The sequence below is a fragment of the Ailuropoda melanoleuca genome, chromosome 6 (assembly GCF_002007445.2).
Source record: "Ailuropoda melanoleuca isolate Jingjing chromosome 6, ASM200744v2, whole genome shotgun sequence".
Classification (NCBI taxonomy): Eukaryota; Metazoa; Chordata; class Mammalia; order Carnivora; family Ursidae; genus Ailuropoda; species Ailuropoda melanoleuca.
The window spans coordinates 127,812,677-127,826,330 of record NC_048223.1 but is presented as its reverse complement, the minus strand read 5'-3'; positions in this window follow the sequence as shown (position 1 = coordinate 127,826,330).

Below are 13,654 nucleotides of genomic sequence, written 5' to 3'. Positions count from 1 at the left end.
GCACGCCCCACGTCACTGTTGAGTCCAGCCCCAGGCGGAGGCTGCCCGGCCCGCGAGAGGGACGGCCCAGTAACCTGCTGCTCTCTCTCTTTCAGCTATGTCTGGGCTGGTAGTCCCGCCGATGTGAGGGCCTCGCGTTCCCTCGCGCAGCGCCCAGGACGGACTTCAGGGGACACGTTTCGTACGTAAGCGCGGCTGCTGGAGCCAGTCCGCAAACGCATCGGCCGCGGCGGAGACGCTACAAGAGACTTTGTTTAAAGATTTTATTTAAACTATTAAGAATCAACATGCAAACAGCCTACTTCTTCATGAACAATTCCATTTTATTGACTGAACTTTTCTCATATTTTCACATTTCTCAGTCCTGAAGACTAAGGAAAACAAAGCGACGCCTATTTTGTATAAAGTTTCTGACTCCGTCTTGGCTCTGTCTAGTACTTGCTATGTGTTGGGAGAAACTCTGTGAATGCACCATTTTGATTATCATGAAACACTGATGAAAAATGCCTCCAAACATTTTTCTGTGCTCATACTTAGATTCACAATGGTTGTGTATCTCTATAATGTGAAATATTTTTTTGTGGTGAAAAAAGGGGCCAAGGAGGTGTGAGCCATCGAACTGGAAGAAAGGAGGACTCCGTGACTAGGAGCATTCGGGGTGGCAGGGAGGGAGGGAGGGTTTATCATTGCTTAACTTCATCTTAATGAAATGAAACTTTGTAACTTATTGTAGTTAGAAATTGTAACTTTGATATTGAATTCTCTTGCCTTCAACAAGCACACTGACAGAAAAAAAAAATGCTACTGTCTGTTGGTTAAAATATTCTCCCACTGCTAGAGCTTCCTGTTAAGCAAGTGTGATCTGCGACATTTTTTCAACTTTTGCTAGCACTGTATACTAATGCATTCTTAGGCTACTGTGAGGTCCATGTTTCTTGTACCAGAAATTGTCCTTTTGACTTCTAGCTCCTTCTTCCCTACTGTGTTTTGTATGTGGTTATAAAATTGTAGACTTTTGTGATTTTGCCAAAGTTGTAGCTAAATATTTATACACTTGTCTTGAATTTTTTTCAGATCCACTTAAATATTTAGAAAAAAAAGTTTTTTTCCTTATGTGTCTCATAAGGAATAAAATGGTCTCCATTCAACACTTTTCCATGAACACTTACAGTTGCTAAGGGACTTTCTTTTGTAACATATCGATTATAAATATTGTNAGTTGCTAAGGGACTTTCTTTTGTAACATATCGATTATAAATATTGTATTTATCTTTGAAATTTTGTACATTGCTTTTCCTGCCATTTTCTTTTTCTTGTCTGTATCGGTTTTGGGTCGTGGCCTGGTGTTGGGAAGAGCATTAAGCCAAGAGCAGTCTCTCTGACCTGTTTTGTTAAAGTGAACCGGTGTCCTTGCATTTCATTTGTACTTCAAAGATTTGCTTTTGTTTAGACTTTCCAACCCTTTTTTCCTTTTTTTTTATTTTGAGGAAAAGTCAAATTCATTGTTTATTTTTATATTATTTTTAAGTTATCTGAACAAATACTTTTGAAAAAAAAGTTTGTTGTATAGTCAAAACAAAACGGTGCCACTCGGCTGTGACAAATCCTAGTAGACTCTGCATGTACGACGGCCGCGGAGAGGGGACACCGTTTGGGGCTGTGTCCTTATTTTATTTTTCTGTAGAATGTAAAAAGTCATTTTAGCTGCCACCCATGACTTTGCCACATAGCTGAACTGTGTTTACTGGAAAAATTCAGAGGCCTAAAGTTTAAAATAAAATTTACTTCTGATGTTTTAATTCAAATGTTTGCCACATTAACTTCTCTGATGCCTTAAAAGTGGACTTCTTTAAAGAACCTTTGTGCAACTTTATCACAGGCTTACGACACAACTGTTAATCGATATTTCATTTGGAGATTTACGGTGTCTCACACACACACACACACGAAAGCACAAACCTGGTGTTCCACGTGTCGCTCCTTTCTGTGTCCGATTCTGCTGCGTTGTGTCCTCCCGGGCCCACCTAGGATTCAGAGAGGTGTTGGGGGAACCAAAATCACCACTGGTTTTTAACTCTTTTTTTTTTTTTTTAAACAATACTTTTTTTGTGGTCAGACCCAACAGCACTGTCTGTACTTTTTAAACCAGAATGACCTCCTTCAGACACTGTGCCTGTTCGTGCCAAACCCGCAGTGAGACCAGGAGGGTCAGTCTTTCCCCTTTGTGTTAAATGCTTCCCAGACACAGCACAGCAAATGTTTTGCAAATTGCAGCAGAAATCAGATTTAAAACAAAAAGGAGGGACTTTAAAAAACTTTGACAAAAAGAAAAAAAAAAACCATGCACAACTTAGGAATGTGTTCATTCCAGGGACTAAATAAAAGAAGCGGAATGTCCCCGGTGGTCAGCGGGTCACGGTCTGGCCCTTTGACGGCTAAGGCTTAGCTACGTGGGAAAGCCTGAGAAGTCACTTTGGAACTAAATTGCCTCCATTTTATTTTGTATAAGTAAAGGTTTGATCTAAAAACAAGCTCACGTGTACATGTTAAGAACGTTTGCAAGTTTCCTCATCCCTGCACTCGGTTTGTGTTTTAATTAGTCAATGCCCCTCATCGCTTCATTGTCTCAAACTCGAGCGCTTCACTAAATGGTAGATTTTACTGTTAAAGACCCTACAATAAGATTGTTTTATCTGTACATTTTTTCAGATATTTAACTGTATAAAAATGTTCATTTTACACAATATTTAATTAAAGTATTTCTTGTCTGTGAATTTCACTTTGGGTAATTTTATCTGTTTTGATTGCAATGAGTGGCAAAACGCATGCAGAACTTACCCTGGGTTGGTGGTGGGGTGTTCCTTTGCACACCCTGGGCCCCAGGGCTGTCTTGGCCAAGATAAAAGTGATTCACGGAAGAACCTTTCTACAGAGTGAGTCCTCCGTCCTCAAACCACTCTTCTAACCTGCATAGGGAAATTCTTATGGTTCCTGAGATGGCTGTGGTGCCCAGAAGGGCCATCTGTACGTATGTTGTACTGAAAGGTCTGTACGTGACTCTGTCAGACACAGAGGCCACAGCAGCAACGCGGCGCTGATCCAACCATGAGATTCCCCCACCCCGCTTTACGCCCAGGGCTCCTGCCTCTGTGTCCAAACTGGTGGGCGTGGCGGGTCAGGAGCAAGGGCTTGGGGGGGGGCGGGGAGGCGCCACACACACTCCTCCCGCTGTCCCCACTGAGTGCCCTGGGGCGATAACCACCTTCAGGCTCCCAACAGGCAGGTGGATACCAGGGGCCAGACGGTGCCAGCCGAGGCCCGACGGGGGGATGCCACCACCAATTCCAGACGCGTGGCAGTGGCAAGACAGACCCTCTGCGCTGCCCCCGCGATAAGCCTCGGCCGCAGTGGGCCGAGCGCGGTGGTGCAGGGCCGAAGGCACCATCACTGATGAGAGCTGCCTTCAGCGCTGGGGTTCTAATTTACGCAAGGAAGCTCAGCTCCTGCGAACTCTCCGCACTCCCTTTCCAGCGCATTCTGGATTTTTCACTCCTCAATGAAAGGCTGGTTTTGCATGTTTTGGCTTGCAGCTCTGTAACACATACACGTAAGTGTGATCCAAATTAGTACTCACAAATGTCATCTTAATTACTTGTTCTGCTGAGCAAAACAGGAAACAATTATTCAAAACATAAAGAAACTTGTGAATACCTTTTTCTCCTGTCAACGACAATCAGGTTCCTTTGGCTGCATTTTTGTCTCAGCCTTAAAGAGACAGCAAAGAAAAAAGAGGCTCTTGGGGTGCAAGGCTGCGGGCCGCCCACCCTCCTGCCCCCTGGGGTCCTTCCCCAGTTGCTGGGAACCAAAGTCCTCTCCTTCCCCACTCCTCTATCAGAAGTGCCAGCCCGGGCGGCCGGGGGCGGCGGGGAGGGCTTCCTCCCCAGAGCTGGCTCACCAGGACCCTACAACCTGGGGAGAAATTGTTTCATGTTTGTGTTTCGAATCAGAAGCAAGAACTGCATTTCTCCAAATGTATGCCAATTATTGTCAGGCTGCCTTTTAAGGTCTTTCAAGCTTTTAAAGATTATTCAAAGCACTTGAAATGGGCTTCCATCTAATGCCTCATTTCATTGCATTAAACAGCCTAGTTAATAAAGAATCAATATATTCAAAGGGCAAGGTTATCTTTTGTCTATAAGGGGTGGTGTCATTCTGAACCTTTTATAGTTCAAATGCTGAAAAAGACCTCATGAAATCCATACTCATCAAGTGAGTCACCGAGAGCAGTAAAGAGGGAAGGGGGGGGGCCGAAAGGGAAGAAAGGCTGCTCTCCTTTAAAACAACTCAGCCTTATCTCCTCGCTTGGAGCGCCCGAAGAGTCCTCCGAAAATGTCAATTTCTCATCAAGACAAGAGGCCACGATGATCATTTTTTCCAGAGAATACATACAATTAAGAGAATGCAGAGGGCCGGCTGTGGCAGCGATCTGTCGCTGCTGCTGTCCCCACGAGCTGCGCGCTCCCTCCCGGCAGATAATAAGAGGAGTTGTTGATAACTCAAGTGTCAATATGCCGAAGAGCGCACTCTGAATGTGAGTCCTTGTACTCTGAGCGCGCCCGGCCGATCCCAGGCCCTGATAAGGACCCAGCTGCCAACGGACACCGCAGGTTGGCCCTCACAATTAATGCGATGAATAAATCACACAAAAGAGTCGGGAGGCTTTATACTCAGTGAGACAATCCCCTGTTTTACCCTTCAAGGATTCCTTTTATGTTGGAATAAGGTTGCTTTTAATGAAATTTAAACTCATCAGAGGAAATCAAAAACCTCCAATCAGATTACAAATTGATTTTTTGGTCATTTGTCATTTCCCAGTTTCACAGAGAACAAGTTGCCAGTCTGGTGCTGGGGAGCCAGTGTGTGCACGGGGACAGACGGGAGCAGCCCCCGACGCCCAGGCAGACTCACACACGGGTCTGACTCTCCCCGCCCCCTCCGGGTCTGGCAAAGTGAACCCACCCACAAACGAGTACCGTTCAGCTTGGAATCCAGCCGTGGCATGACCTGGGGACATCCCTCGTCCTTGGTAGAACTCGCAGGGATGGCTAGGTTCACACTCACGATGGCCAACAGAGACACATTCTCTTAGAACTGTAGTAAGTTTTGGTTCGTACCTGCCCACGTCCTAAATCGGCTCTGGGCCACACCCGCGGGAGCCCCAGGCAACAGCCAGGCCTCCTACACCACAGCTTGTGATCCGGGGCCAAGAGGACACGTGGTCAACTCCTACGCAGCCATCCGGTCTGAGCCCAAACACTCGCTCCCAGCACAGGCTGCCCTTTCTCCCAGGCCAGCTGAGGGGCCTTCCCTGTGCATCCACCAAACCTGGGAGCTTCCCAATGCTACCAGCTGCTGGCGTCTCAGGGGTTCCCTGTCATCCCCTGGGTGCGCTCTGAGCTTCTCGAAGACTAGACGCAGCCATGCCTTCCTCAACTTCTCGTCCTATGCTGGGCCTCCCGGCCAAGGCCACAAGGCTCGGCTCGGGGCAAGAGCAGGGTAGGACAGTGAACATCGTTCCTGATTCAAGAATCCTTGGAGACCACCTTTTAAATCATAATCTCTGAACTGAGTTGAGCAGTGCACGCATTCTTGAAGAGCAAACAAGCCCCATGCCTCCCACGCTTGCCGTAGCTGGGGGTTTGCAGGTCACGTTAGCAGTCCCTTGGAGCTCTGTGCTGGAGCCCGTTCCCCCTCTTAGGTGATCAAACTGCCGTCCCGAAGTCACAGGGCTGGAAGGACTGGGGCTAGGGGCTAAATGAAGTTTCCAATCTCCCAATCCTGCCCTTGCCACGGACTTCGGTTTCAGACACCTTGGGCAGGGTGCAGAGAGAGAGAGAGAGAGAGAGAGAGACAGATTGACCATCTGGCTGGAAGGAGAACCACCACACCTCCCTGGGAAGGTTCCAACCAAGCTCAGGGAGGACACAAGCTGCCCTGAGCCTGACTCAGCCAGGCCATAAGATGGAAACTGGCTTGTTTAGCCATTGTCAGCTGGAGTGCAGGGGGGTCTTGCTTCTGGACACAATCAGTGTCACAGGACCATGATTCCAAAACTGAAGGCAGAGGCTCCTCTCCCCAGGGCCTTTGCAACAAACAAGGGGTCCTCAAAGGAGGTGTTTCCCTCGTGCTTCTCCACCAGCATCCCCGGGTCACCACACGGTCTGCGTGGGGCGGGGAGGACAGGACGCCTGTGCACACGGGGTGCCCCTGGAGTCCACACCGCGTCTGCACTGTAAGCTGAGTGTAGGAGCCCCTCACATGGTGCAGGGACGGCGGGACAGGAAGGGGCACTGAGGCAGTGCCAGAGGGATGGGGCTGTAAGGCCCGTGCCATTGGCCAACTCCCCAGCCCCAGTCAGGGCTCCTCCAAGGCTCCTGTCACGGCCGGCAGAGGGGCAGAATGAGGGAGAAAGCGAGGAAAAGATCACCAGTGGTTTGGCTAGCAGGATCAGAATGAGAAACAACAAAGTCAGAAGTGCCGGAAAAGAACTGTGGTGTCACGGGAGCACGGGCATCCTGCCGCTGCCCCGTCTGACTGCCCCCACCACCGCGCTGGCGGCTACGGACCCATCACCCCCTGACGGGGGGCTCGCTAGCTGAGTGAAACTTGAGTTTCCAGCTACAAGAGACCAAGCCCTGCACCACTAGGAGGGCCAGCGGAACCTAGGCTGGTCTGGGCCTGGGGCCACCAGTAGAGAGAGGAAGAAACTTGCAACGATGACAACAAAGGGTTTATATCTCAATATACAATGAGCTTTTGCAAATCAGTAAGACCAGATACCCTGAAGAAAAACAGACAAATTCACAGTCAATTCACAAGTGATTGATAAGCTTAGGAAAATATATTCAACCTTACTTAAAAACGCACATCAAAATAATGAGATGAAATTGTTTTCATCTATTACATTAGAAAAGATTTTACTTAACAGCTGATCCTGAATCCTGTTGATGGAGAAACGGGCATTCTTGGAGTTGTCAGTAGAAGAAGGAGTCGGCACAGCCTTCTGGAAATCCGAGCGACGTTGTAGCAAGAGACGTAACAATGTTCGTGTCCTCCGACCCACGCACTCCACTTCGAGGAGTCAATCTTACGGAAATAATCAGAGATCAGGCAAGATTCAAGTACTAGACTGTTCGCTGCAGTAGTTTGTGCTTAAAAACTGGAAAGAACCCAAATACCTGAAAATAGGAATTGTTAATTGAATTATGGTATAGCCATATAATACAATATTATATATTCTACTAAGCCATTAGGATCATGCTTTTAAAGTATATCTAACGAAATGGTAAATACTAATGATATAAAATTAAGGTGAGGCAGGGACGTAACACTGGGTATGTAACATAGTTCAAAATTGTAAAGTTTCTCTTTACAGAAGAGAAGGCAAGAAAAATAAATTTATAATATATGTAATATTATTGAATAATATGTATTTGGAAGAAATAGTGGAATTACAGCAGGATCACTAGTTGGTGAGTTTGGGAGGTGGGGGAATTGGTGCTGCAGGGCCACGGGGAAGTGCCACGGGGAAGGGCCACGGGGAAGTACAACAAAGACTGATGTGGGCGGTCAGTTGGAACTCAGACAGGCCTGGATTGGGGAGCGCAGGGCATGGGGTCCCAGGGAGGCAGAGCCCAAGGGAGGGGGTGCCGGGGAGTGCAGAGTCCCTCAAGGCCTGATGCTGACTTCACATTTACCTGAACTTCCTTGCAAGGACTTCTGCGGCTAGAGACCCATTACTGACCAAACGAGGGAGAAAACTACACTATACTTTAGCTAACTACAAGTCAAATAAAATCTTGAAAGAAAAAAAATTATAAAAAAATAAAATTAGTATCCTGAGAAAATCCCAAAGAACTTAAAAAGTATTAAATCCAGTAAGTGGGATTTAGCAAGACTGACGAATACAAGGTCCACATACAACCATATTTCGGTAATAAAAGGAATTTAAAAAAGTGCACCACTTATAATGCCACAAATAATACCAGATACCCCGGAAGAGAGCTACCAGTGTTAGGTGAGATGTCTGCCCAGGAAACTGTACAAGTATTGAGAAATGTTTAAAATCTTAAGAAATGGAGGCATAGAACACATTCGTGGGTTGAAACATTACGTGTGGAAAAGATGCCGATTCTCCCTAAAATGACCCCTGGACGCCCTCTCAATCTCAGGACAGCTCAGGAGCTCCTTTCCAGAAGCTGATAAGTTGATTCCGAAATCCACAATGAATTGCAAACGACGAAGCCCAAGTGGGAAGCCTGAGGTCTTGGACCACCACCGTACTCTGTTTGGGCCGCTGTGACAAAATCCCACACACCAGGGGGCTCGAACAGCAGACCTTTATTTCTCCCGGTCCTGGAGGTGGGGGAGTCCCAGCTCCAGGTGCTGGCGGATCTGGTTCTTGGTGAGGGCCCTCCTCCCGGCTTGTGGACAGCGGCCTTCTCACTGTGCGCTCACATGCAGAGAAGGACTGTCATCTCTTAGGAGGGCTCGACTCCCATCATGGGGGCCCCACCCCCAGGATCTCATTTAAACCTCATCACCTCCCGTCATGTTGTGCGGTAGGGCTTCAACATATGGATTTGGGGGGGCACACATATTCAGTTCCTAACGCTACCCAAAGTTCCTCATGGGGCCATAGTAAGTAATACAGCTTGCTGTTGGAGCAAGACCAGCAACAACTTCATGAAGCACAGTCCAGAAGCAGGTCCGTACACATGGTCCCCTGACGTATAACACAGCTGACACAGCAGTGCACTGGCACAAGGGAGGTCTTCTCAGTAAGGGGGGCTGAGTGGAGTGGATGGACATATGCTAAATAGAGTGACACCCCCTCACACATGCGAGTGCAAATCAGGATGGCAGGGCACCCTAATGTAGGGCTCCCTGGCCGTGAAGAGGAGAGAAGAGTGTTCAGGGACGGAGGGTCAAAGTCAGGAGAGCACCCAGGGCCTCTGAACTGAAGCAGCAATGAGACGAAGTGCTGAGCCCCCATCTGCCTGGGCAGGCTGGTGAGGGCCGTGGCTCGCAGGAGGGCCTTCACGGGGCAGGACAAAACCCAAACCCCGCTCCCCTCCATCTAACTGCTTGGACGGGTGGAGACTGCACTTTGTATCAGCTCTTGCAGGGAGCTGGCCTGGCAGGCACCCTGGGAGGATCCCTCAAGCGCTCCAGAGGCTTTCAAGAAGGCCTGTGCTTTTATTATTGCAAGGAATTAAAGAAGGCCTAAACAAATGGGAAAACGTCACATGTTCATGATTGGAAGACAGTTTACCGTTAAGATGACAATGTTTCCCGATTGACCTACAGATTTGACGCAATCCTGTCCGAATCGCAGCTGGCTTTTTGTAGGAACTGACAGGCGGATCCTGAAACTCACACCCTAGCACACAGGACACAGAATAACCAAACAGTCTCATAAAAGAAGGACAAAGTTAGAGGATTCCACTTTGATTTCAAAACTTACTGCGAAGACAAANACACCCTAGCACACAGGACACAGAATAACCAAACAGTCTCATAAAAGAAGGACAAAGTCAGAGGATTCCACTTTGATTTCAAAACTTACTGCAAAGACAACGAAATCAAGACAGTGTTGTCCTGGTGTAGGATACATGTCCAGATCTGTGGAACAGAACTGAGAGTCCAGAAGGAATCCTGCGTATTTATGGTCAACCGGTTTTTGACAAGGGTGCCAGGGCCATTCAAGGGGAAAAGAACAACCGGAGAGTCCACAGGCCAGAGAACAGAATTGGACTCTCACTCGTACCATACACAAAAATTAACTTAAAATGGACCCAAGACCTAAATGTAAGCGTTAAGATTGTAAAGCTGAGAACACACAGGGCTGCCTTCAGGACTTCAGACCTGACAACAGATGTCACGCAAATGGGCAACTGTGAGTAATCCAACAGACGTGGTGCACGTTTTCGCTTTGACTCCAAAAGCACAAATCATAAAAGTAAAAAAGAAAAACTGGCCTTCATCAAAACGGAAAATATCTATGTTTCAAAGACATTACTTGAAAATCATGTATCTGATAAGGGGCTTGCATCACAAATATATAAAGAATGCTTGCAAACACAACCAGAAAGAAGACAAATGACTGCATTAAGGAATGGGCAAATGATCAGAAATAGACATTTCTTTAGAGAAGACACACACGTGGCCACCAAGCATATGAAACGATGCTCCCCATTGTCAGTCGTCAGGGGGTGCAAATCAAAACCACAGGAAGAGACCCTTCCTGCCCACGAGCACAGCTACGATCAGACAGTCCGACCACAACCAGCGCCGTGAGGTGTGGAGACACCTGGCCTCAGACCCTGCGGGTGGATGCAGGAAACCCTGGAGTCACTTTCAACAGACCAGCAGTTTCTCATGTGGTTAAACCGCTACCACAGGACCCAGTATTTCTATTCCTGGCTATACACCAAAGAGACGGAAATCTATGTTTACTCAGAAACTTGCCCACGAATGTTTGTAACAGCATTGGAATACTCAGAAGGTAGAAACAACCCAAATGTCCATTACGAATGAATTCTAAAATTTTGGGGGATCCATATGATGGAATACTAAAGGGGAACATGGATGAGCCACACGTGGACGGACTTTGAAAACATTATGCGAAGTGAAGGAAGCTGATCCCCAAAAGCCAAGTTTCCATTTATGTGCAACATCCCGAGACTGCCAATCGGCAGCGACAGGAACGAGACCAGCGACTGCTCGCAGCGGGATGCGGGGGCCGTGGGGGTGACAGCCAAAGAGACATNCTGGTCGTGACCTCGGGGAGGATCTTTCTGAGATGATAACAATGTTCCAAAATTGACTGTGGTCACAACCACCGAGTCGTACATGTTAAACAGGTACAATTTCAAGTATGTGAATTATTTCTCGATAAAGCTGTTATAAAAAAGTCCTGTGGTTTTATCAAAGCAAAAATAAAAAAATCAACATTTCATGGAGAATTACTCCTAAGGCGTTCGGTTTTCGGAGGAAACTGTATCTGCTCGAGAAAGTTCCTGGGACTGGAGTCTCAGGTCAGTCCCTGAGAGTTGTCAGGGTTCTGCGTGCTGTCATAAGCAAGGCAAGGGTCTTCCTCCCATCTGCTCCCAGGGGTCCATGCCCACAAGCTGCAGAAGGTGCGGGAGTCACATCGGCCTCTATTCAGCATCTCCAGGCCCCAAAGTCCTGCTCACAGCCTGGGTTCTACCTGGAATGAGGTGATGCGGGTGCAGGCTCCCCCTCCAGTTGTGGCCTCGCGTGGCCCCAGGTGGGCCAGCCCGCCCGTCCCAGCCCCAGCCTGAATTCTGTCTGGGCCTCTCTGAGGCTGCCCTCGGTTCCCTGTGGAACAGACACACACACACACACGGGGTTCCTCATCTCAGCTCATTTCCAGAGTTAAATTTTTCTTGAAGGGAAAAAGAAGCCTTCGAGGATGGCTTTTTAAAGTGGTTTCATTATTTGCCAAATATACTTTTACTTTTTAAATGTCATTGTGCTGTTTCTTAAATTTCTTCAAAAACTTGTTATCTTTTTAAGTTGGATATCTGAAATCTCAACTGATCCCATCCCACTCCCGCCCCACTGGTCTGAGTCACATCTGTGCTTCCCCGGCACAAGGTACCAGTGGTCCCGTGCATCCCTTGGCTTTTCCTCCTGCCCCAGCTGTCCTCCTCAGCACAGCAGCCAGAGGCTCCTCTAAATTAGGACAGACCACCTTCACTGCACCCCCTCCAGGTTTCTCCCAACAGCCACAGGATGGACACAGTTAGCCCCACAGTCCCTCCCCCTGCCTTGGCTCCAGGACACAGACTATTTCATGGTCCATGCACGTAAACTCCTGCCCGAGGCTTCACACTTGCTGTTCCCTCTCCCTGGAGCTCTGTTCTGCAAAAGCATTTGCTGTGCTCCCCCAAGTCAGGTCTTGTGCCCCCCTTCCAAGGAGGTGTCTCTGCTTGCTCCCTCTAAAATTAACACCCCTACACAACCACTCCCCACACGCCTTCCCCCTCCCTTTTTATTCAGTTTCTCTCCTCAGCACTTGCACCATTTAATAAAGCTGAGGCTTTCCTTAAGCAGCGTCTGTCCTACCATCCACTAGACCAGAAGCCCCTTGAGGAGGGGGCTTGTCTGCTTGGACACTTGCTTTAGCCTCAGCAGCCCCACTGCTTGCAACCCAACCCCTGGATTGGGGCACCTGCTTCTACGCTCAGGATATGTGGCTTAATATCACTCCACGCTGGCCCTGGAGGACTCAGTTTTTGTTATCTTGCACGGTTTTGCTCCATAGTGCATATTTTTTTGGTGTTAGTCTATAATATATAATCTTCAAAGCAACAGAACAAGGAAAGAACTCCTGCATTAGACCCACGGCCTCCCTGGAGGCCAAGTGAGTTCCAGAATGTCAGCTCCATTTGGAATATTTGTGGAGGTCTCACTGTGGGCCAGGTCCTGGGCCAGAAGCAAGAGAGGCATTAAACAGATGATAATCCATTTTTACTTGCTCTCTTGTAATCCAAGCTTGTTATAAAAATAAAAGCAATAAATATGGAGAGGAAGGACAAAGATAATCCTCCTTCATCCCAGCTCTGCCTAAACTCCTCCTCTTCCCTGGTGATACGCTGTTACCAAGTGGCTGTCAATCTTTCTAGACCTTGTTCTAAGGACTTTACAAATAAATACACATTTCTGTTTAGTTAAACAACCATAACACAGAACATGACTTTTATATCATGTTCCCCCAATAATCTCCTCCTGCTGGTACATGGGAATCCACCCCTTGTATTCTAGTAGCTGTAGAGAAAAAATGCATTGATTTCATCTGTCCCCTACTGAAGAATTTCATATTCTTTGCTATTAAAAATAATGGTATAGCAACAAAAAGTATATGATAAAAATTTTAAAGATCCCATTTTTTAAAAGAAAGATACCATTTACAATGGTAGCAGAATATCAATATGTAGAAATATATTAATAGAAATTGTTCAAAACCGCTACACTGAAGACCACAAAAAAGAATTGAGAAAAAATTTAAAGGTCTAAATAATTGGAGGGATATACTCTATTTGTGGGTTTAAGAACTTAATAAAGTCTTCCCAGAATTGATCTGTAGATTAAACACCATAAAAATATCATCAGGTTTAGTGTTGTGGAAATTAACAAGCTGAATCTAAAAGTTATATGGGCACGCAGATGGCCAAGTATAGTCAATAATTTTGATGAAAGACAAAACTGGGAAACTTACACCACTGAGTATCAAGACTTACTTGACAACTATAATTAAAACAGAGTGCTATTGATGCAAGGATAGTTCACAAGTCCAATCAAATGGAATGCAGAGTCCAGAAACAGACCCACACCTGACCAGGTGAGGCTGGGCCAGCAAGTGGCTAAATCTCTTGTACAAAATACAGTTTAACCCCTACCTCACACCATAAATAAAACTCAAGTCCACAAAGACACGTGGCTGAATGAAAGATAAAGTTTCCAGAAGAAAACACAGGAGAATATGTTTCCTAATGCACCAGGTGAAAATATATTAAATAGGACACAAAACTCTTCAAACATAAAATAAAAAATTGATAAATTAGAC